Below are 25,393 nucleotides of genomic sequence, written 5' to 3' on the forward strand. Positions count from 1 at the left end.
TGGTGGTTGGTGGAAGGTTTAGAGGGGATTTGAGGGGACGCTTCTTCACACAGAGGGTTGTGGGGGTCTGGAACTCACTGGCTGGAACAGTGGTAGAGGCAGAAACCCTCACCACATTTAAAAAGTGCTTGGATGGGCACTTGAAGTGCTGTAACCTGCAGGGTTACGGACCTAGAGCTGGTAAGTGGGATTAGACTGGATAACCTCTTGTGGGCTGGCGCAAATACAATGGTAAGTACTTCAGGGAATTGAATACGGCCAGAATGATCTCCTGGGCTAGTTTTGATCACCTGGATGGGTCGGAGGAATTTTCCCAGATTTTTTCCCCCAATTGGCCTGGGTTTTTAATCCGTTTTTTTTGCCTCTCCCAGGAGATCACATGGCTCCGGTTGGGGTGGAGTAAAAGGTTGCGATGCATGGGGTATCGCAGTTGTGTGGGGCGGACTGGTTGGGCCGGATGCTCTTTACCTTTCCGCCATTGTTCATTATTCATATGTTTATCTGTAGCCTCCAAGGTTGCTGGCCAAGGGCTGTGTGGCTCTTTGTCAGCGAACATGGACATGATGGGCCGAAGTGGCCTCCTTCTGCGCTGTAGATTTCTATGTTTCTAGTCACCTGGCGAATGCAGCAATATGTAGAGTGCTGCGAAATGGAGCATATGTTCCCTGCTAAAGTCTGAAAGGAGCCAGAGGCATAGAAGGCAAGTGCGACAGTCACCTTCACCTTGATGGGCAGTGCAGTCCTAATGCCACTGGTAGGCTGTAGGTCTGCCTGTTCGAGCTGGCATATCTCTGTCAGCACTTCTTTTCGTAAGCACAGCCTTCTAACACACTGTGCCTGTGAAGCCGTTGGGGGTAAGGCCTCCTCCTCGTACGTCTGCGACCTCTTCAATTACGTTCAAAATGATCATCAATAAGTCTTCTTGAAGCTCGATGCCGAATAAATATAGCAGCCAGGAATAATGGCCGACATAATATAGCCTCCATTTTTTAAAATGTCCTTAAATGTCCTTTAAAGTGAACTATAAATTCACATAAAACTCCACTATGAAAAACTCAGTCTTCTTCTCCCAATCCTTTTATGCACTCAACTTCTCCTCCGTTTTCAAGAGGGCGCCGTTAGCGCTGGATTCGCCCTGGGTCCGACCGCTTTTTGCTGGCGGGTTCCCGGGCAGATGCTAAATTGGGCGATATGCTCGAAATTTCCACCAGAGGCGCTAGCGCAACATTGCACGCCGATTTACGTCATCCAAACTGTGAAAACATCGGGTGGCGCCAAGTTTTAGCGCTGCCACAAAACCACTGCCAAAAGTTCCGCCCAGGCGCAAAATGTTGTGTGCCTCATTTCACAAAAAATCATTTTTGCACCTCACCCAGGCGCTAAACAGGGTGAAAATTAGCTGAAAATCCAGCCCTAAAGATTTTTAGAGTGCCCCTTCATGCTATGTTGCATTTTCGAACACCCAAGAAAAATACAAAGAAAAACAGAAAATGCTGGAAATAGGCAGCAGGTCCACTTACAGAACTAATAGAGGTTCCACCTGATATGTTATCCCATCTGTTCTCTCTACATTGCAAATGGACCCAAGTATTTATAGCATTTTCTGACTATTTCATATGTCCAACACTTGCAGTTCTTTCTTTTTATATAGAAATCAAAATCACTAACCTGTTCATGCTGGAACCACATGCTATTGTTAAATAAAATTTCATTTTTTCCCACTCAGAATAAAAATATAGTTTTAAAAACATTATATCAATATTCAGACCACCTTTGTCAAGTTGTAATTTTCTCACTGATACATAAATATCTCCAACTAGTGGCACAATCAGGTTCGGTTACATACCTCAACTGAAGTGTCCTAGTGGCCTCCAATGGTAGAAAATAGGCACTGCAACATTACCATCATCATTGTGCTCATTTGTGCAGACAAAAAAAGGAAAATAAACAGTCTCACTTAAGTCATTACACTTCAGTGTTAAACCTACGGGGCTAGAAATTCGGGAAATAAAATTTTTTGGCCGGTAATCGATGATTTAGATTTTTTACCACCACCGGAATACCGCTATGACTGAAGGCCACAATATTCACCAAACGTGGTAGCAGTAGTGGTAAAATTCGGCCTTGCACGATGGAATTTGTGCGGCAGAGCCTAATTCAGCGATCTTTAAAAAAAAATGGATCTTCTGCACATGCGCAATTTTTTTTTTAAATAGATGATTTTTTTCCCCCCCGTGATTCTGGTCAGGTGTCAGGGTGTGCTCTTGCAAGCGCAGTACACCCAGCTCTCAATCTGCCATCTTTGACGAGGAGAAGATGCAGCAGATTGATCATAGCAGGCAAAGGGCAAGAAAATTTAGTTGTGATGCAAATGAGGCACATATAACAGCAATTGAGAGTAGATGGGGTGAGTTTAATAGGGGTCAAGGTAACCCCCTCACCTCCCCCCACCCGTTGTAGAGAGATTTTGGACTGCTGTGGCTGAGGTGGTGTCCTCCGTAGATGACATTCCCAGGGACTACCAACAATGCAGGAAGAGATGGAATGACCATTGCAGGGTCGTGAGAATAAGTAATGTTTTTATTCATGCACTCCTTGATTACTTAAATCTCTACATTCAGCGAGTGGAATCCCTTTTGGTTTTGGTAAACCTCTGGCTCCTCTAAAGGTGCTCGCAGGGCGAGGTGTGTACAGTCAGTGGCACCCTGAACCTTAGGGAAGCCAGCAATTCATGCAAAACCCACAGCCCTCTCAATCTGTGCCTTCTTGGTCATTGGTAACTTTATAAAGACCATCCTGCGTGCATATAGTGCAGTAGTCACCTGGCGAATGCAGCTATGTGTAGCGAACTGCGAGATGCAGCATATGTACCCTGCTGATGCCTAAAAGGAGCCGGAGGAATAGAAGGCAAATGCCGTAGCCACCTTCACCTTGACGGGCAGTGCAGTAGGCTGTAGGTCTGCCTTTATCAGCTGGCATATCTCTGTGACCATCTCTTTTCGAAAGCGCCGCCTTCGAATGCACTGTGCCTCAGACAGCTATAGATATGAGCGCTGTTCCCTGTAAACTCGTGGGGGGTAAGGTCTCCTACCCATACGTCTGCGAGTTCTTTGATTACGCTCAAAATGCTCTTGAATAAGCCTTCTTCCAATTCGATACTACATCGAAAAAGCAGCCAGCAATATTGGCAGAGATATATTATAACCCCATTCTTTTAAATGTCCTCAAAATATCTTCAAATAGTCTTAAAAATGAGCAAAAAACTCACAAAGACCTCAATGAGTAAAACGCTGCCTTCTCTCAAAATCCTTTTATGCACTTAACTTCTGTTCCGTTTTTCAAGATGGCGCCATTAGCGTGGGTCCGAGCTAGACTTGAGTTTTCATGGTGGGTTTTTGGGCGGGCGGTAAAAATGGCGGTATCGGCAAATTTCCCACCCGCGCCGATAGTGGGGCGCCGCACACCGATTGACATCATAAAAACGGTGGAAAAAAAAGCTTGGGCGGCATTTTACCACCGGCTCATAACCGGCGGCGAATTTTCCGTCCCATCACTAAATTTTGTGCATCACTTTTTCCGCTTAGCCACGGCAGTAAAACAGTGGTAAATGGGGGTAAACCTGCCAAACTTCTAGCCCATATACTTCTGTGAAATCCTGAATTCATCATTTCAAATGGCTCCTACCACTATACGTGACTGGCCTGTAACCAGAAAGACTACAGCCCTGTATTAAACAGATTTAAAAAAAACATATAAAACCAAAGTTTGGAAGGAGAAAAATCTATAATTATAGGTACATGAGAATATAGGAACAGGAGTAGGCCATGAAAGCCCTCAAGCTTGTTCCGCCATTCGGATAGATAACGGCTAACTGTGCCTCAACTCTTCATCACTCCAGCTTTGCTCCATATCCCTTGATACCCTTACCAAACAAGAGTACATCAATCCAATTTCAATTGACTTAGCATCCACAGCCTTTGGGGAGGGGGGGTAAAAAAAAAAAAAGAGTTCCAGATAATTTCAACCCAACCCACTTTGTGAGCAAAAATGCTTTCCGATTTCACTCCTAACTGGCCTAATTCCAATTTAAAAATTATTCCCCCTTGTTCTGAATTCCTTCAACAGAGGAAATTGTTCCTCTGTATTTACTCTATCCAATCCGATTATTTTACACACCTTGATTAGAACATCCATCAATAATCTAACTCAAGGAAATACAAACTAATTTCATGCAATCTGACCTCGTCATTTAACCCTTTTTCGCCCGGTACCATTTATTAGAATGGTTCCAGGGATGAGGGATTACAATTATGTGGATAGACTGGAGAAGTTGGTGTTGTTCTCCTTAGAGCAGAGAAGGCCAAGAGGAGATTTGATAGAGGTGTAAAATCGTGCATGTTTAGATAGAATAAAAAAAGAAACTGTTTCCAACGGCTGAAGGGTCTATAATGAGAGGGCACAAGGTGATTGGCAAAAGAACCAGAGGCAACACGAGGAAAAACCTTTTTTAAGCAAGGAGTGGTTAGGATTTAGAATGCACTGCCTGATACAGTAGTGAATAAAGATTCAATAAAGGCCTTCAAAAGGGAATTGGATAAATACTTGAAGGACAAAAAATTGCAGGGATATGGGGAAGAGCGGGGGAGTGCGACTAACTGGATTGTTCTTTGAAAGAGCCGGCGCAGACTCAATGAGCCGAATGGCCTCCTTCTATGCTGTGCTATTCTATGATTCTTTCTGATGAATTTGTATTGTACGCCCTTCCAAGGCCAATATATCTTTACTGAGGTACAGTGCCCAGCACTGGCCACAATACCCCAGACAGAGTCTGACCAAGGCTCTCTACAACTGAAGTTTCACTACCTCATTTTTATATTCCAGCCCCCTTGAGATAAGCTTTTTTGATTGTTTTACATGCCTGTGCACTAGCTCCGAGTCTCTCACTATTAAGAAAACATTTCGAATTGTCTTTCTCGAATTGAAAGTGGATACTTTCCCACATTGAACTCCACCTTCCAATTCACTTAATCTGTATATATCCCTTTGTAACTTCCAGTTCCCATTCACACAACTTACTAAGCCTCCTAACTTAGCATTATCTGCAAACTTCAACATACAACTCACGATCCTTCATCCAAGTCATTGATAGACATGGTGAAAAACTGAAGTACTGCTGGCTATTCTCACAGCTCAAGTGGGCATGTGAAAAATTCATACACAATTCATCTTTACTGAAATCCTAAACACCAACTATAATTTCTTGTTATTTGTTTTCCACTGACAACTTTTCCTTTGATTGCTTTGCAGGATTTTGAATCAATAGAAAACTAATTTTACGGACGCAAGGTCTAGCTTCTGTTTTCTTGGTTCTTGAAACATAACCACTCATTTAGCTCAGTGTTATACTAAATGCCTGCTAGAAACACTACATATTCAAGTAAATATCTTGCACTAATGGTTGCAATAGCAGAAAACACCAGCCTGTTTCAGAGACTGAAGGCTGTCAACCCAATATGCTAATCTATCTTCTTTCAGTTGCTGATGGGCCTATTGTGCATTTTCAGTTTTTAGTTCAGATTTCCAGTTTTCCATATTTTTTTCTCTCTAATTAATATCTACTATAAAATAGGAAGTTTTATTTTGTTAGGGAGGGGGAGCAAGAAAATATAAATTTATGGTCCAGGCTCTGCTGAGGAAAATAAATAAACAATTTTCATGCTCTTTCATAGTTTGCACAACAACTACCTGCCACTGAAAATGGGCAAGCAACTTACTGGAAAAATAAAATATCCAGTATTACAAAAACATAATTATTAGAGCATAGAACTTGTGAGATGCTCATTTAACACATACTTTGAAGAAGAGGTAAAATTCTCATCTAATGTGGTAGAAAACTACTTGGGAACAAAATACATTGGGCCCAAAATTGTTGAACTTACCATTTACTGCTGCCGACATTCCTCTGGTCAAAATGCCCAGTGCCACTTTCGACATGGCCTGGAGTGGACGGGAAGGAAGAGCTGCCAGGAAGCACCCACTGAGTTGCGCAACTGAGCTCCCGCCCACCGAGATGCGATATTCATGCATCTCGGCGGCAGAACGAGGTGGACCGCTGGCTGGACCCCGACAGTAAGTAGGAACATGCTGAAAAAAAGGTTAGTGAACTTTTTGTAATTTATTTCTTTACAGGGACTTACCTGGATGGGGTCCCCTGAAGGTGTTCAGATTTTTTTTTTGTTGATGCTTTTTCTTTCCAGCTCCTTGACCCTCCGTGGGCCAGACTCCATCCTCGGCGGCACTTTGGCAACAAGCACCTTTGCCGGCGAGATTGGGAGCTCCCGCCGGTTGCCATACAGATTGGCAGCGCGAGTCGCTCATTTGTCGCCCGCCGAACTTCGAGGGACCTTCTTCATGAATATCCCGCCCAAAAAACCGCCAGGGAGCTCAGCGACCATCGACAGTCCTTTGGGCGGTACCAAGGCGGGCGGAGGCCTTCATCAATTTCGGGCCCAATATATGAAGAGTAAAACGGCACTCTCCCCAGCCCCCGCCAAAAGACTTACATTTATCACACTTCTCAGAAATGTCTTCAAGCACTTCACATATAATGAATTATTTTGAAATGCAATACACAATATACAGGCAAATGTAGCAGCCATTTTGTGAAAGATCCCACAAAAGAGCAATGAAATTAATGATTAGATAACCTATTTTGGTGGTGGTTGAGGGAGGACTGTACAGCAGCACACAAAAGAATTCAAAACTCTTCTTTAAATAATACCGTGGGAAGTGAACCTTTAATTTAATAGCTCATCTGAAGGATGGTGCCTCATTAGTCATTGGGAATGTTAGCCTAGCTATTTGCTCAAGTCCTGGAATGGCATTTGAATCCATAACCTTCTGACTCAAAACTAACAATACTGTTAATTGAGCCAAGTTGACACGCATCCCAGAAAATTGCACCATAAAATTTTACAGCATAGAAAGTGTCTATTCGATCCATCGTAACTATCCACTTAGTCCCATTCATGGCCCTTTCCCCATACCCAGTTACATTTTTAGTTTTTGTATCTTTATGTACATTCCTTATTAAAATCTGTGATGGATTCCATGTCTTAACAATCTTCTCCATTAAAAAAAATCCTAACCTGTTCCTTCATTCTTTTGATGTTGATCTTAAATTGATGCCCTCTTGTTACCATCCCACCCACCATTGTAAACAATCTATTTCTTTATATTATCATAACCCTTCCTATTCTTGAAGACCTGCGCCAGGCTACCAATCTACCTTTTCAGCTCCATAAACAAAAGCCTTAACTTCTCAAGTCTTTCTTCAGATCTGTAACCCTCATTCCTGGCAACATCCCACTGACTCCATACTGCACCTCTTCCATTGCTTTTACATTTGTGCAATAACAGGGTGCCCAAAACTGTATACAACACAACTACAGCTTAACTAAGGTCTTGTAAAAGATTTTTAAAATACTTCCTTTCGTTTGCCTTTTATGCTTTTACAAAAATATATCCCAATGAGAAGGAAAGACTGGAAGAGAAGGGATAACCATCCGTGGCTAACTAAGGAAATAAGGGCTAGTATCAAATTGAAAACAAGGGCATACAATATGGCCAAGGCGAGTGGGAGGACAGAGGATTGGGAAATTTTTAAAAGCCCGGCACAGAACAACTAAAAAAAATGATAGATTATGAAAGTAAACTTGCACGAAATATAAAAACAGATAGTAAGAGTTTCTACAGGTACATAAAAAGGAAAAGAGTGGCTAAATGAAATGTTGGTCCCTTAGAGGATGAGACTGGGGAATTAATAATGGAGAACAGGGAAATGGCAGCGACATTGAACAAATATTTTGTATCGTCTTCACGGTAGAAGACGCTAAAATCATCCCAATAGTGAATATTCAAGGGGCTATAGGGAAAGAGGAATGAAGTAGTACCAGGTAAAATAAAGAGACCAAAGGCAGACATGTCCCCTGGACCTGATGCCTCACATCCTAGGGTCTTAAGAGAAATGGCTGCAGAGATAGTGGATGCATTGGTTATAATCTACTAAAATACCATGGATTCTGGGGAGGTCCCAGCAGATTGGAAAATCGCAAATGTAACGCCCCTATTTAAAAAAGGAGGCAGACAAAAAGCAGGAAGTTATACACCAGTTAGCCTGACATCTGTCGTTGGGAAAATACTGGCATCCATTATTAAGGAAGCAGTAGAAACATAGAAAATAGGTGCAGGAGTAGGCCATTCGGCACTTCAAGCATGCACCGCCATTCAATGAGTTCATGGCTGAACATGCAACTTCAGTACCCCATTCCTGCTTTCTTGCCATACCCCTTGATCCCAGTAGTAGTAAGGACTACATCTAACTCCTTTTTGAATATATTTAGTGAATTGACCTCAACAACTTTCTGTGGTAGAGAATTCCATGGGTTCACCACTCTCTGGGTGAAGAAGTTTCTCCTCATCTCGGTCCTAAATGGCTTACCCTTTATCCTTAGACTGTGACCCCTGGTTCTGGACTTCCCCAACATTGGGAACATTCTTCCTGCATCGAACCTGTCGAAACCCATCAGAATTTTAAACGTTTCTATAAGGTCCCCCCTCTCATTCTTCTGAACTCCAGTGAATACAAGCCCAGTTGATTTAGTCTTTTTATGATAGGTCAGTCCCGCCATCCCGGGAATCAGTCTGGTGAACCTTCGCTGCACTCCCTCAATAACAAGAATGTCCTTCCTCAGGTTAGGAGACCAAAACTGTACACAATACTCCAGGTGTGGCCTCACCAAGGCTCTGTACAACTGTAGCAACACCTCCCTGTCCCTGTACTCAAATCCCCTCGCTATGAAGGCCAACATGCCATTTGCTTTCTTAACCGCCTGCTGTACCTGCATGCCTGATGTACCATGACACCCAGGTCTCGTTGCACCTCCCCTTTTCCTAATCTGTCACCATTCAGATAATAGTCTGTCTCTCTGTTTTTACCACCAAAGTGGACAACCTCACATTTAACCACATTATACTTTATCTGCCATGCATTTGCCCACTCACCTAACCTATCCAAGTCGCTCTGCAGCCTCATAGCATCCTCCTCGCAGCTCACACTGACACCTAACTTAGTGTCATCCGCAAATTTGGAGATACTACATTTAATCCCCTCGTCTAAATCATTAATATACAGTGTAAACAGCTGGGGCCCCAGCACAGAACCTTGCGGTACCCCACTACTCACCGCCTGCCATTCTGAAAAGTACCCATTTACTCCTACTCTCTGCTTCCTGTCTGACAACCATTTCTCAATCCATGTCAGCACACTACCCCCAATCCCAAGTGCTTTAACTTTGCACATTAATCTCTTGTGTGGGACCTTGTCGAAAGCCTTCTGAAAGTCCAAATATACCACATCAAATGGTTCTCCCTTGTCCACTCTACTGGAAACATCCTCAAAATATTCCAGAAGATTTGTCAAGCATGATTTCCCTTTCACAAATCCATGCTGACTTGGACCCATCATGTCACCTCTTTCCAAATGCGCTGCTATGACATCCTTAATAATTGATTCCATCATCTTACCCACTACCGATGTCAGGCTGACCGGTCTATAATTCCGTTTTCTCTCTCCCTCCTTTTTTAAAAAGTGGGGTTACATTGGCTACCCTCCACTCAATAGGAACTGATCCAGAGTCAATGGAATGTTGGAAAATGACTGTCAATGCATCCGCTATTTCCAAGGCCACCTCCTTAAGTACTCTGGGATGCAGTCCATCAGGCCCTGGAGATTTATTGGCCTTCAATCCCATCAATTTTCCCAACACAATTTCCCGACTAATAAGGATTTCCCTCAGTTCCTCCTCCTTACTAGACCCTCTGACCCTTCTTATATCCGGAATGTTGTTAGTGTCCTCCTTAGTGAATACCGAACCAAAGTACTTGTTCAATTGGTCCGCCATTTCTTTGTTCCCCGTTATCACTTCCCCTGATTCTGACTGCAGGGGACCTACGTTTGTCTTTACTAACCTTTTTCTCTTTACATATCTATAGAAACTTTTGCAATCCGTCTTAATGTTCCCTGCAAGCTTCTTCTCGTACTCCATTTTCCCTGCCCTAATCAAACCCTTTGTCCTCCTCTGCTGAGTTCTAAATTTCTCCCAGTCTCCGGGTTCGCTGCTATTTCTGGTCAATTTGTATGACACTTCCTTGGCTTTAATACTATCCCTGATTTCCCTTGATAGCCACGGTTGACCTATCTTCGCTTTTTTATTTTTATGCCAGACAGGAATGTACAATTGTTGTAGTTCATCCATGCGGTCTCTAAATGTCTGCCATTGCCCATCCACAGTCAACCCCTCAAGTATCATTCGCCAATCAATCCTAGCCAATTCACGCCTCATACCTTCAAAGTTACCCTTCTTTAAGTTCTGGACCATGGTCTCTGAATTAACTGTTTCATTCTCCATCCTAATGCAGAATTCCACCATATTATGGTCACTCTTCCCCAATGGGCCTCGCACAACGAGATTGCTAATTAATCCTCTCTCATTACACAACACCCAGTCTAAGATGGCCTCTCCCCTAGTTGGTTCCTCGACATATTGGTCTAAAAAAATCATCCCTTTTGCACTCCAGGAAATCCTCCACCGTATTGCTTCCAGTTTGGTTAGCCCAATCTATGTGCATATTAAAGTCACCCATTATAATTGCTGCACCCTTATTGCATGCATCCATAATTTCTTGTTTGATGCCCTCCCCAACATCCCTACTACTGTTTGGAGGTCTGTACACAACTCCCACTAACGTTTTTTGCCCTTTGGTGTTCTGCAGCTCTACCCATATAGATTCCACATCATTCAAACTAATGTCATTCCTAACTATTGTATTAATCTCCTCTTTAACCAGCAATGCTACCCCACCTCCTTTTCCTTTTATTCTATCCTTCCTGAATGTTGAATACCCCTGGATGTTGAGTTCCCAGCCCTGATCATCCTGGAGCCACGTCTCTGTAATCCCAATCACATCATATTTGTTAACATCTATTTGCACAGTTAATTCATCCACCTTATTACGGATACTCCTTGCATTAAGACACAAAGCCTTCAGGCTTGTTTTTTTTAACACCCTTTGTCCTTTTAGAATTTTGTTGTACAGTGGCCCTTTTTATTCTTTGTCTTGCGTTTCTCTGCCCTCCACTTTTTCTCATCTTCTTTCTGTTTTTTGCTTTTGTCTCCTTTTTGTAGCGGGACATTTGGAAAAGCATGATTCAATCAAGCAGAGTCAGCATAATTTTATGAAATGGAAATCATGTTTTACAAATTTGTTGGAGTTCCTTGAGGATGTAACGAGCAGGGTGGATAAGGGGGAACCAGTGATGTGGTGTATTTGGATTTCCAGAAGGCATTCGATAAGGTGCCACATAAAAGGGGTAGAGGAAACGTTACAAGCTCACCCTCAAAGCCTCCCTGATAAAGTGCAACATCCCCACTGACACATGCGAGTCCCTGGCCAAAGACCGCCCACAGTGGAGGAAGTGCATCCGGGAGGACGCTGAGCACCTCGAGCCTCATCACCGAGAGCATGCAGAAATCAAGCGCAAGCAGCGGAAAGAGCATGCGGCAAACCTGTCCCACCCACCCTTTCTCTCAACGACCATCTCTTCCACCTGTGACAGGGACTGTGGTTCTTGTATTGGACTGTTCAGCCATCTAAGGACTCAATTTTAGAGTGGAGGCAAGTCTTCCTCGATTCTGAGGGACTGCCTGTGATGATGATGATGACATAAAAGGTTACTGCACAAGATAAAAGCTCACAGGGTTGGGGGTAATATATTAGCATGGATAGAGGATTGGCTAACCAACAGAAAACAGAGAGTCCGGATAAATGGCTCATTTTCCAGTTGGTAAACAGTGACTAGTGGCGTGCCAAGGGATCGGTGCTGGGTCCTCAACTATTTCCAATCTATATTAATGACTTGGATGAAGGGACCGAGTGTAACGTAGCCAAGTTTGCTGATGATACAAACATGGGTGGGAAAGCAAATTGTGAGGACACAAAAAATCTGCAAAGGGATATAGACAGGCTAAGTGAGTGGGCAAAAATTTGGCAGATGGAGTATAATGTGCGAAAATGTGAGGTTATCCACTTTGGCAGAAATAATAAAAAAGCAAATTATAATTTAAATGGAGAAAAATTGCCAAGTGCTTTAGTACAGAGAGACCTGGGGGTCCTTGTGCGTGAAACACAAAAAGTTATTATGTAGGTACAGCAAGTAATCAGGAAGGCAAATGGAATGTTGGCCTTTATTGTAAGGAGGATAGAGTATAAAAGCAGGAAAGTCCTGCTACAACTGCACAGGGTATTGGTGAGGCCACACGTAGAGTACTGCGTGCAGTTTTGGTCTCCGTATTTAAGGAGGGATATCTTGCATTGGATTCAATTCAGAGAAGATTCACTAGGTTGATTCCTGAGATGTTGGGCCTATACTCATTGGCGTTTATAAGAACATAAGAATTCGGAACAGGAGTAGGCCATCTAGCCCCTCGAGCCTGCTCCGCCATTCAACAAGATCATGGCTGATCTGGCCGTGGACTCAGCTCCACTTATCCGCCCGCTCCCCGTAACCCTTAATTCCCTTATTGGTTAAAAATCTATCTATCTGTGACTTGAATACATTCAATGAGCTAGCCTCAACTGCTTCCTTGGGCAGAGAATTCCATAAATTCACAACCCTCTGGGAGAAGAAATTCCTTCTCAACTCTGTTTTAATTTGGCTCCCCCGTATTTTGAGGTTGTGCCCCCTAGTTCTAGTCTCCCCGACCAGTGAAAACAAGCTCTCTGCCTCTATCTTGTCTATCCCTTTCATTATTTTAAATGTTTCTATAAGATCCCCCCTCATCCTTCTGAACTCCAACGAGTAAAGACCCAATCTACTCAATCTATCATCATAAGGTAACCCCCTCATCTCCGGAATCAGCCTAGTGAATCGTCTCTGTACCCCCTCCAAAGCTAGTATATCCTTCCTTAAGTAAGGTGACCAAAACTGCACGCAGTATTCCAGGTGCGGCCTCACCAATACCCTATACAGTTGCAGAAGGACCTCCCTGCTTTTGTACTCCATCGCTCTCGCAATGAAGGCCAACATTCCATTCGCCTTCCTGATTACCTGCTGCACCTGCAAACTAACTTTTTGGGATTCATGCACAAGGACCCCCAGGTCCCTCTGCACCGCAGCATGTTGTAATTTCTCCCCATTCAAATAATATTCCCTTTTACTGATTTTTTTTCCCCAAGGTGGAAGACCTCACACTTTCCGACATTGTATTTCATCTGCCAAACCTTAGCCCATTCGCTTAACCTATCTAAATCTCTTTGCAGCCTTTCTGTGTCCTCTACACAACCCGCTTTCCCACTAATCTTTGTGTCATCTGCAAATTTTGTTACACTACACTCTGTCCCCTATGTACAGGTCATCTATGTATATTGTAAACAGTTGTGGTCCCAGCACCGATCCCTGTGGCACACCACGAACCACTGATTTCCAACCCGAAAAGGACCCATTTATCCCGACTCTCTGCTTTCTGTTCGCCAGCCAATTCTCTATCCATGCTAATACATTTCCTCTGACTCCGCGTACCCTTATCTTCTGCAGTAACCTTTTGTGTGGCACCTTATCGAATGCCTTTTGAAAATCTAAATACACCACATCCATCGGTACACCTCTATCCACCATGCTCGTTATATCCTCAAAGAATTCCAGTAAAGTAGTTAAACGTGATTTCCTCTTCATGAATCCATGCTGCGTCTGCTTGATTGCACTATTCCTATCCAGATGTCCCGCTATTTCTTCCTTAATGATAGTTTCAAGCATTTTCCCCACTACAGATGTTAAACTAACCAGCTTATAGTTACCTGCCTTTTGTCTGCCCCCTTTTTTAAACAGAGGCGTTACATTAGCTGCTTTCCAATCCGCTGGTACCTCCCCAGAGTCCAGGGACTTTTGGTAGATTATAACGAATGCATCTGCTATAACTTCCGCCATCTCTTTTAATACCCTGGGATGCATTTCATCAGGACCAGGGGACTTGTCTACCTTGAGTCCCATTAGCCTGTCCAGCACTACCACCCTAGTGATAGTGATTGTCTCAAGGTCCTCCCTTCCCACATTCCTGTGACCAGCAATTTTTGGCATGGTTTTTGTGTCTTCCACTGTGAACACCGAAGCAAAATAATTGTTTAAGGTCTCAGCCATTTCCACATTTCTCATTATTAAATCCCGCTTCTCATCTTCTAAGAGACCAACATTTACTTTAGTCACTCTTTTCCGTTTTATATATTTGTAAAAGCTTTTACTATCCGTTTTTATGTTTTGCGCAAGTTTACCTTCGTAATCTATCTTTCCTTTCTTTATTGCTTTCTTAGTCATTCTTTGCTGTCGTTTAAAATTTTCCCAATCTTCTATTTTCCCACTAACCTTGGCCACCTTATACGCATTGGTTTTTAATTTGATACTCTCCTTTATTTCCTTGGTTATCCACGGCTGGTTATCCCTTCTCTTACCGCCCTTCTTTTTCACTAGAATATATTTTTGTTGAGCACTATGAAAGAGCTCCTTAAAAGTTTAGAAGAATGAGAGGTGATCTTATTAAAACATATACGATACTGAGGGGGCTCGACAAGGTAGATGCAGAGAGGATGTTTCCCCTTGAGAGGGAATCTAGAACTATGGGGCATAGTTTCAAAATAAGGGGTCACCCATTCAAAACTGAGATGAGGAGGACAAAAGCAAAATACTGCAGATGCTGGAATCTGGAATCAAAACAGAAAATGCTGGAAATCTCAGCGGGTTAGACAGCATCTGTGGAGAGAAAGCAGAGTTAACATCTCTCAATGTCAACAGACTCAACATTGTGTTCAAAAATTTCAGAGCGTAATCGCTGCCAATCTTTTGACCCCCCACCCCCCCCACCCTACCCCCTCCGCTCTGAGCCAGTTTCTTTTTTTCTCCTTGTCTCTAATGGCAGTTAGTCATAATCCCACTATTCACACCCTATCGCGACCAATGTTTTTCTAACTCCTGGCAAGAGTATTTGAATTTGGGCCATCATCTCTGTTGTCTCTCTAATCTCCCAATCTATCACAGACCTTCTGTAGTAGTAATGAGGTTGGGGATGGCATCAAACAGGAAATTAAGGATGCGTGCAATAAAGGTACACCAGTTATCATGGGTGACTTTAATCTACATATAGATTGGGCTAACCAAACTGGTAGCAATACAGTAGCAATCCTGGAGTGTGTAAAGGATGGTTTTCTAGACCAATATGTTGAGAACCATCCTAGACTGTGTGTTGTGTACTGAGAGAGGATTAATTAGTAATCTTGTTGTGCGAGACCCTTTGGGGAAGAGTGACCATAATATTGTAGAATTCTTCATTAAGATGGAGAGTGGCACAGTTAATTCAGAGACTAGGGTCCTGAACTTAAAGAAAGGTAACTTCGATGGTATGGAGACATGAATTGGCTAGGATAGACTGGCAAACGTTACTTAAATGGTTGACAGTGGATAGGCAATGGCAGACATTTAAAGATCACATGGATGAACTTCAACAATAGTACATCCCTGTCTGGCGTAAAAATAAAACGGGGAAGGTGGCTCAACCGTGGGTAACAAGGGTAATTAGGGATAGTGTTAAATCCAAAGAAGAGGCATATAAATTGGCTAGAAAAAGCAGCAAACCTGACGACTGGGAGAAAGTTAGAATTCAGCAGAGGAGGACAAAGGGTTTAATTAGGAGGGGGAAATAGAGTACGAGAGTAAGCTTGCAGGGAACATAAAAACTGACAGCAAAAGCTTCTGTAGATATGTGAAGAGAAAAAGATTAGTGAAGACAAATGTAGGTCCCTTGCAGTCAGAATCAAGTGAATTTACAATGGGGAGCAAAGAAATGGCAGACCAGTTGAACAAATACTTTGGTTCTGTCTTCACTAAGGAAGACACAAATAACTTTCCGAAAATACTCGGGGACCGAGGGTCTAGCGAGAAGGAGGAACTGAAGGAAATCCTTATTAGTCAGGAAATTGTGTTAGGGAAATTGATGGGATTGAAGGTCGATAAATCCCCAGGGCCTGATAGTCTGCATTCCAGAGTACTTAAGTAAGTGGCCCTAGAAATAGCGGATGCTTTGGTGGTCATTTTCCAACATTCTATAGACTCTGGATCAGTTCCTATGGATTGGAGGGTAGCTAATGTAACACCACTTTTTTTTAAAAAGGGAGAGAAAAGATCGTTAACTCTGCTTTCTCTCCACAGATGCTATCTGACCCACTGAGATTTCCAGCATTGTCTGGAGATGAGGAGGAATTTCTTCTCTCAAAGGGTCATAAATCTGTGGAATTCTCTGCCCTGAGAGAGCTGTGGAGGCTGGGTCATTAAATATATTTAAGATGAAGATAGACAGATATTTGAGCGATAAGGGAGTGAAGGGTTATCGGGAGTGGGCAGGGAAGTGGAACTGAGCCCAAGATCAGATCAGCCATAATCTTATTAAATGGCGAAGCAGGCTCGAGGGGCCCAATGGCCTACTCCTATTTCTGATGTAAGACCACATGACTCCGATATATTACAGTAACTATGCATTTAACCTATACCTGATTTAAGTGCACTGTTACAGATAGCAAATGAGGAAAAAAAGAGCAAATTCCTTAAATTCATTGATTTTTTTTTTGTTTGGTGTTTAAAAACAGATAGAAGAGTTATCATCAGGAGCCATTAAGATTTATTAGGTTATTAGTTCAGAACCCATCATCATAGGCGGTCCCTCGAAACGAGGATGACTTGCTTCAACGCCAAAAAAAGGACGAGTTCACAGGTGTTTCAATGAAGGACCCAAACTACATCTTGAAGGGTGGACGATGCCTCTGCGTGAATTTTTTTAACGTGGGGTGGACGTTGCACACCAGCCAAACACGAACTTGACAGAGCTAGGTCTTGGCCCAGTGGCAAGGATTACCCAAGGCAACTGGAGACCAACTCTGCACACGTATCGCAGTGTGGGCTGGTCCGTGCTGCCCCTGGGCCCCGATTACGTCCCTCTACTGTCTCTCGCCGCTCCTTTGCCCCGACCTTGCCGCTCCTGCTGTACCTGCCCACGCTCCAATCACCGACCTGGACCTTGATGATGTCACTCTTCACAGCCGTCGCCCTCCTGCACCTGCTCGCGCTGTACCTTGAAGTGGCCTCCACGCTGCCCACGGCCACCACTCGCCGCTCCTTCCATTGCCCCGACCCGCCGCTGATGCTCCCTCGCAGGTCGGGGCCTCCATGCCAGAACCAGTATGCATTGTAAAGGTCCTGTTTTCAAAAATTGCTCGTCCAGAAAATTTGTTGAAAATAAAACATGTTCTTGTAAACTCGTCCCCCATCTGTTCATTCCCTAGTTTCCTTATGCATCCAATGTCTATTTTTGTGTTTCTTTCATTCTAATAAAAGGTTCGATTTCATTTTTGAAAATGAGAATTATTTTAAGTTTCTTTCGGCTGGATTTTCCGGTCCTTTGTGCTCCGGGTTTCGCCCTGGAGTAGCATGTAAGGTGGCGGTGTGAGGTCTCCAGCTCCCCGCAGTAATCCTCCGGTTGGGTTTTGTGGCGGCGCCGAGCAGCACCACCCGGATGAACTGCGGCCGGTGTACAAAGCCCCTGGCTGCGACAGTGGCACAGATTTTGAGTCTTGCCCAACCCATCCCCGGATGTGCACCCGCAATGACCGCCTGGGAAATCACAGCAGTCCAACGATCCCGTCGGCAGAGAGGAAGGTAACGGACTCCAAAAATAAGTGTGATCGTTTTTTCTTTAAATTTTGTGTGCGATTTGTATTGCGATGGCGTGGGCAATGTTTTGGGAATGTTTTCGTAGTTTTTTTTTAATGTACCCCCCCGCCCTGCCCCCAAGGCTTCTCGGAGTGCTGGCTGGCTGTTTAGCTCAGGAGTTTCCCATTCTAGCGCCAAGAGAGGTGTACGCCTCCCTTAGCGCTGCACCTTCTGACGCAGGGCCCAGATGCCCAAAATTAACAAGTAAAACGCAAACTATTCCCGACAGCTAACTTTCCCCCTGAAAACATAAAAGCCTAAAATCCAGACAAAGATGAAATTTGAATATTTGTTGCCAGTATTTTATCTTTCTATTGATTTCTTCCCTCGTGTATCTCTTTGTACCTTTAAATCTGTTGGATACGGTTTTGCATTCTGTTCTCTCATTCCTAGAATATTATAATACAGCACAGAAGGAGGCCATTCAGCCCATCATGCCCATGTTAGCTCTTTGGCAGAGCTATCCAATTAGTCCCACTCCCCTGCTCTTTTGCTATACTCCTGTAATTTTTTTCCCTTCAAATTATTTATCCAATTTTCTTTTGAAATTTATTATTGAATCTGCTTCCACCACCCTTTCAGGCAATGCATTCCAGATCAGAACAACGCTGCGTATCACCTTAAATCTGTGTCCTCTGGTTACCGACCCTTCTGTCACTGGAAACAGTTTCTCCTTATTTACTCTATCAAAACCATTCATGATTTTGAACACCTCGATCAAATCTCCCCTTAACCTTATCTGCTTTAAGAAGAACAACTCCAGCTTCTCCAGTCTCTCCACATAACTGAATTCCCTCATTCCTGGTACCATTCTAGTGAATATTTTATGCGCCCTCTCCAAGACCTTGACATCCTTCCTAATTGCCTAGATTTGAGCACAATACTCCAGCTGAGGCCTAACTAGTGTTTTAAAAAGGTTTAGCATAACTTCGTTGCTTCTGTACTTTTTGGCTCTTTAGCACCTCTGCGCCCCGGAGGGACGGTAAATGTTGCTTTGGGCCGTCACGCCGGGCGTCCAGGTTTTAGCGCCTGGCCACTAAATTCAGCTCTAGATTTGCGGCAGTGCAAAAAACTCACTGCACCGTCCTCCATTTTGACTGAGATCATGACGTCAATCATCGTGCAACGCTGCGCTAACGCCCCGGATGGAAAATTCGGCCCTTACACCTCATTTAACTTCGCCCCAAGAAACGTCTGAAAATAATCGGTGTTCCCAGAGGCAGCGTATTTAAATGGAGGTTAGGGAATTAGACCATGCAGTTGACATTGACTGCAACAGCTGCGCACAGCACGCTATGTGACGCGCAGACTTGCAAACGGCACTTTTATGTGCCATTACAGTTTCCTTACAAGGAGAGTGACAGATTTCAATGGGAGCATTACTAGTTCGCCAGCGTATTATGCAGGCGGCTTCAAGCTAGAAGAAGGGCTTTTGGCCATGTTGGCCCACTGATGAGGAGAGGTCGAAAATGTCTGGGAAGGAGGCCTTACCTCCCCACGGGTGTACAGGGACCATTGTTCATATCTCCAGCTCTCTGAGGCGCAGTGCATGAGAAGGCTGCGCTTCCGAAAGGAAGCACTAACAGAAATATTCCAGCTCCGACAGGCAGATCTACAACCTACCAGTACCAACAGGACTGTGTTGCCTGTCACAGTAGGTGGCTGTGGCGATGGCCTTCTATGCCTCCGGTTCCTTCCAGGCTGCAGCAGGGGACATATGCAGCATCTCCCAACATGCTGCATATCGCTGCATTTGGCACGTAACAAAGGCTCTGTATGTCCGCAGAATGGACTTCATAAAGTTCCCTACAAGCAGGGACAGCCAGAATGAGAGGGCGATAGGGTTTGGCAGAATTGCGGGCTTCCCAGGGGTTCGAGGAGCCATTGACTGCACACACGTTGCCTTGCAAGTACCATTACACAACGCAGAGGTACTCTGAAAGCGAAAGGGATACCACTCCCTAAACGTGCAGTTAGTGTGCGACCACACGGCAGCACATCCTCGCAGTGAATGCCTACTATCCAGGGAGCACACATGATGCTTTCATCTTGCGTGAGAGCAGTGTCTCATGACTGTTTCAGCGACAAAGGCAAGGGCAGAGCTGGCTGATCAGGGACAAAGGTTATGGCAACCCCACTACAGAAGCCGAGCAGCGCTACAATGACAGCCATGCAGCCACCTGTAACATCATTGAACAGGCAATTGGGGTGCTCAAGCAGTGCTCCCGATGCCTGGAGGCAACCTTCAATACTTCCCTCAACAGGCCTCCGAATTAATTGTGGTGTGCTGCATGCCACACAACCTGGCCATCATGAGGAGCCAGGCATTGCCAGTGAGGATTGCAGGCCCACCTCAGGAGGAGGAGGACAACGATTGCAGAGCCACCCCATCCACAGGGGAAGGCAGCGTTGATATACCACCGGAACAAGAGCTGCACGTTGCCAGCTTGAATAGGGAAACGGAAGGATGCAGCTAAGACTCACAATGCTATGTGCCACCATAACGGGTTTTCTACAGTGAATTTTGGAATGATACACACGACACCAATGGCAAAGGATCAAAGTAACTTTTTTATCCAACAAAGAAACAATCCCCACCCCCCCTCCCCCAACTAAACAAAACCATTCAATAAACACTGTCCTGTTGCAAGTAACTCAACAACATTGAAGTGCATTAATGAAAATAAACTATTTACATGCATACTCATAATACATCCGGCCACCTACACAACGTTGGCCCACCTCTTAATGGAACTTGGCCTCACATTTCCCTCCCCCTTCATCCCCCTCCCACTCCTGCTGCTCCTCCTCAATGAGACGTCAGTGCCGACAGCAAAGCTGCTTGAGGGCTGCTGTGTTAGGGGACAATGCAGACGGCTTATGATGTCCTGGATCAGCACTTGGCCTGGAAGGCCCAGCTGCACCTTATCATCGGTGGAAGCAGTCACTGGTAGCTGGGTGTGTACCATGTATGGTGCATGGTTGGAGAGTCAGTGGTGGGAACCGGAATGCGGTCATCCTGAGGGAGGACAGCACCTTCCATTTCCTGGGAGCTGCTGACACTCACAAGGGGCTGGGCTTCAACATCCAGAGCACGAGGTGTCTCCACAATTTGCTCGGACCGTCCCTTCCCCGTTGGGACAGTGGGGAACACAGAGAGGAAGGCACCAGTCATCGACCGCATCACATCACAAAGCAGCACAGCATAGCTTGTGCCTGCGATTCGTGCGATGCTGCGACGTGATCAAGGGCATGCACCACACACTCTGGAATGCCACGATCGCTGCTGGAGGCCACCAGCCTCTGTGAGTGGGCAACGATGGCCTCGCTGGAGTCCTGTGTTGCACCGACAATTAATGATGCTGCCTCTGCAACAGTCGCAGAAAGCTTGGCGATGCTCTCTGGGATAAGACCCAATGCAACCATGAGCTCATGGTGCATGCCTGGGTTTTCCCTGGACATTTCCACCAAGTCCAGTTCCATATCTGCCTGTTGTTGAGCAGACCTACTTTGCCGACTAACCCTCGGAGAGCTGGCCGCCGAGATTCCCCTCTCGCTTCGCGTTGCTGTAGGCGACTGGAGCCAGGAGCCTCCGACGACTCAAATCCCTGGAAATTGGCCTCGTCCTCAGATGTGGTCTCTTCAAAAGGGGCCAATTGGTAGGCTCTGCGGCTCAGGCATTGCAGTCTCGTCGCAAGCCTCGTCATCTCCCCCATGGCCAGATGTTGATGGCTCCCTGGACGCCTGCCACGATTGTGGTTGTTCTTTTCCAAGCACAAAAAAAAGACGTGTGGTTAGCAGGAGGGGAGTAGGCAGGGTGATAGCAGGAAGGTGGCATTGGACATGTACATTTGAAGGTTCCCCCGCCACTTCATAATACATCGCACAGAAGTCACATCAGTCGCGCATTCCATTTACACACCCTCACTATCCAAAGTGGGCTCAGCATCGCCCCCGGCAACTGCCCGAACTGGTGCTCCAATGAGGGCAGACACCCATTCCTCAATATCCGTCAATTCTAAGATTTGAGGTGGACCCCTGCCTGTGCGCAGTTGCTCATGCCTGTTGAGTGCTTCGCCTGCAAAGAGAAAAATAAGAAGGGTTCAGAAAGGGTACACCTCCTGTTGTGCCACATATGCACACCATACTTCAATAGGTGAGACTGTGTGGATGTTCTAATGTCTTCACTTCAATCTGTGTTGATGTTGCATGAGTTTTGTGAGCGATTGTTAGGAGGTGAGAAGGAGGTAACAAAGAGACTGCAGGTGATCTATATGAAACCCATATCAGGAGTTGGAGTGTATTGTGAGGAAGGTTCTCAAGAATGTATGTGCATCCGTAATTTCAGAGGCAATTGCTGGCGAAGTCATCCTTCATTTTTCTGAGGCAATGTGAAACCCACCCCACAGGCTGCAAGACTTTGAGAATGGGCATATACATGAGATACATCACATAGTGTCTGACATTCACATTGGAAGGAGAGCAGGCATAAATAAATGTGAATGGTACTCACCCTGACGACCCCAGTAAGGTCGTTGAACTTTTTGCGGCATTGTCTGCCAGTTCTGGTAACAGTGTCCGCCGCAGACACCTCCTGGGCAATTCCACGCCAAATTCTTTTAAATATAGCTGGCAGTGGTCTCGCTCCCCCAGCCAAATGGAGTGATGATCACCTCCTCTCCAGTGCGTGGACTAAGGCCTCAGCAGCCTCATTGGAGAAACGCCTGGCACACTTCCTGCCCTCATGCTGCTCCATCTCTGCAGAAGTGCCAGAAGTTGGGCGGATCATGCGCATGTGTGCAGGAAGCTACCATGCCCTGAAATAACGTCTGCGCCCGGGGAAACAAAAGCGCGACTGTGCTTGCGCAAAATGGCCGCATCTTTTACCGCTGCAATTTTCGGCTTGGACGCACAAAGTCTGTTGTGTAACACCCGATTTAGCGCCCATGATCATGGATCCTCATTTTTTGCCAAAATTTTCAGTCGAGGGCGCAAATTTTTTTCAATCAGGAAAGACAAAAATCTAGCCCTATGCCTCTATTAATTAAGCCAAGGATCCCATATTTTTTTTTTTAAATGACCTTCTCAACCTATCCTGCCATCTTTAAAGATTTGTGTACATACACACCCAGGTCTTTCTGTTCTTGCACCATCTTTAAAATGGTACCATTTAGTTCATATTGCCTCTCCCCTCATTCTTCCCAAATGGTACCAAATTTTGTCACTTCACACTTCTGAGTTAAATTTCATCTGCCATGTGTCTGCCCATTTTACCAGCCTGTCTATGTCTTCCTGAAGTCTGTTACTATCCTCCTGTACAGAAATTTATTCTGTATTTATTGCATCCTGTGATATTATACTGGTCTGCATTTATTGTTATGGTCTTTGATACTAAATCTTAATACATTTTACTATTTTAAAATTTATAACTGTGTAGTATTCCATAATCCTGTTTTTCCTATTTGTTTGCAGTCTTTATAATGCATCTATTTTACTTTGTTTTAACAAAGTTATGTTTTTAGGATTTACCTAGATAGTTCTCATGCTCTGCACCATAAGAGAGCATTCACTCTTTACAACTTCAGCATAAACTTAATGTATCATTATCTAGTAATGTAGTGTAACTCGGTTTGAACACAAACCCTGGTTGCTTTACTTAGTATTCTAATAGGACACTGGCCCTTTCAAATTTTGGGAAATGGTAGAACAAAACACTATTATCAGATTACAGCTTACGCTATAAACTATCGAGCAGGTTTATTAAAAGCAATAGATAAACAGTAATAGTTAAACAGATTCTGTAGCCTAGAACGATTAAAGCTTACAGCATACAAGGGGGCCATTTGACAATTTTGACTGTGGCAGTTCTTTGCTATCCAAATTTTTTCAATCAGCATAAATTTACAAAGAGATATTAATAGATTGAGTGAATGGGCAAAACTGTGGCAAATGGATTTCAATGTAGACAAGTGTGAGGTCATTCACTTTGGACCTAAAAAGGCTAGATCAGAGTACTTTCTAAATGGTGAAAAGGTCCAAAGAGACTTGAGGGTCCATGTACATTGATCATTAAAAAGTCATGGACAGGTACAGAAAATAATCAAAAAGGATAATGGAATGCTGGGCTTTATATCTAGAGGACTAGAATGCAAGGGAGCAGAAGTTATGCTACAGCTATACAGAGCCCTGGTTAGACCACACTTGGAGTACGGTGTTCAGTTGTAGGCACCACACCTTAGGAAGGATATACTGACCTTGGAGGGAGTGGAGATTTATCAGAATGATACCTGTACTCCAAGGGTTAAATTACGAGGAGAGATTACACAAACTAGTGCTGTTTCCCCTGGAGCGTGATTTGATCGAAGTTTTTAAGGGGAACTGATGGGCAACGTTTCCTCTACGCAGCCATGCAGCCCAGGGCCGGCTTTTCTAATGTGAAATTTTGCTCATGCGTGAAAGTTTGAATGAGCTGCGCACCCAAAAAAAAAATTTAGGGAGAACATTGCTGATAGGGTAGCTAGAGAGAGGTAGTTAGCGAGAAACTATTTCTGGTTGTTGGGGAATCTAGGACTAGAGGGGCATAGTTTAAAAATTAGAGCCAGATCTTTAAGGCGTGATGTTAGCAATCACTTTTAAATGCAAAGGGTGGAAGAAGTTTGGAATTCTCTTCCGCAAACGGCAGATGATGCTAGGTCAATTGTTAATTGATATTTTTGTTAACCAAAAGGTATTAAGGAATATGGGGCGAAAACGGGTATATGGAGTTAGGTCACAGATCAGCCATTTAGGCTCGAGGAACTCCTGTTCCCATGTTCCTAATTTGACAGATGATACAAATATAGTGGACTTTGGAAGCCAGGTGATACCAGGCATTTCTCTGATTTTTGATCAGGCAGCTCACAGAATAAGGCTCAATTTATCGGGCACCCCAGCACACATATGGCTATCTTTGAAGATGCTTCCTTACAAGGAAGTTTTAACTAAACAATGGCGCTGACCTATGTTGTAAGTGATAGATCAGCGTTAGTCCATTATTGGATGGCAACATTTGTGATGTGTTGTTAGTTAATGCAAAGCATACAGAATTAACATTGTGCAAAAACTAATAATTGTGGATGTATCTCAGCTCCAATCATAAGTTTTGATGACATAACATACTGTTAGTAACATAGCAACACTAAAGATTTAAAACTTTGTTTACAAGCTAACTGAAGGTTAAACATGACCAATGTGTCAAGACCAATTCTTAATTTCACTTCTATGGTAATATTATTGTTTTAGTGGATGTTATAAAAAAGGTAAATTAACTATTTAACATAATTAATTGTTATATTTCAGACTTGTAGACAAGCAGTTAGCAGAAACGGTCATGGAAACACTACTTTTGTCTTAGATCAGTCAACTCATTCCAAATTTGTCAGCTTCGTTGGATGGATGGCTAAGGATCTTTGACAGATGCTGCTCATTTTCATAAAAAATTACCATCAGCAGCAGCACAAATTGACGAGAAAATGCATCGCTAACATG

The 25,393-nt window shown here is 44.1% G+C and overlaps 1 protein-coding gene across 2 annotated transcripts in view; it reads right to left on the minus strand.

The window, feature by feature from the left end:
* The window catches only part of LOC139279839 (calcipressin-3-like), a 166,177-nt gene that overhangs the window by 138,016 nt on the left and 2,768 nt on the right, over positions 1-25,393 (minus strand). The gene's annotated exons all lie outside the window — the stretch shown is intronic.

Source organism: Pristiophorus japonicus, chromosome 14, assembly GCF_044704955.1.
Source record: "Pristiophorus japonicus isolate sPriJap1 chromosome 14, sPriJap1.hap1, whole genome shotgun sequence".
NCBI classification, from domain to species: Eukaryota; Metazoa; Chordata; class Chondrichthyes; family Pristiophoridae; genus Pristiophorus; species Pristiophorus japonicus.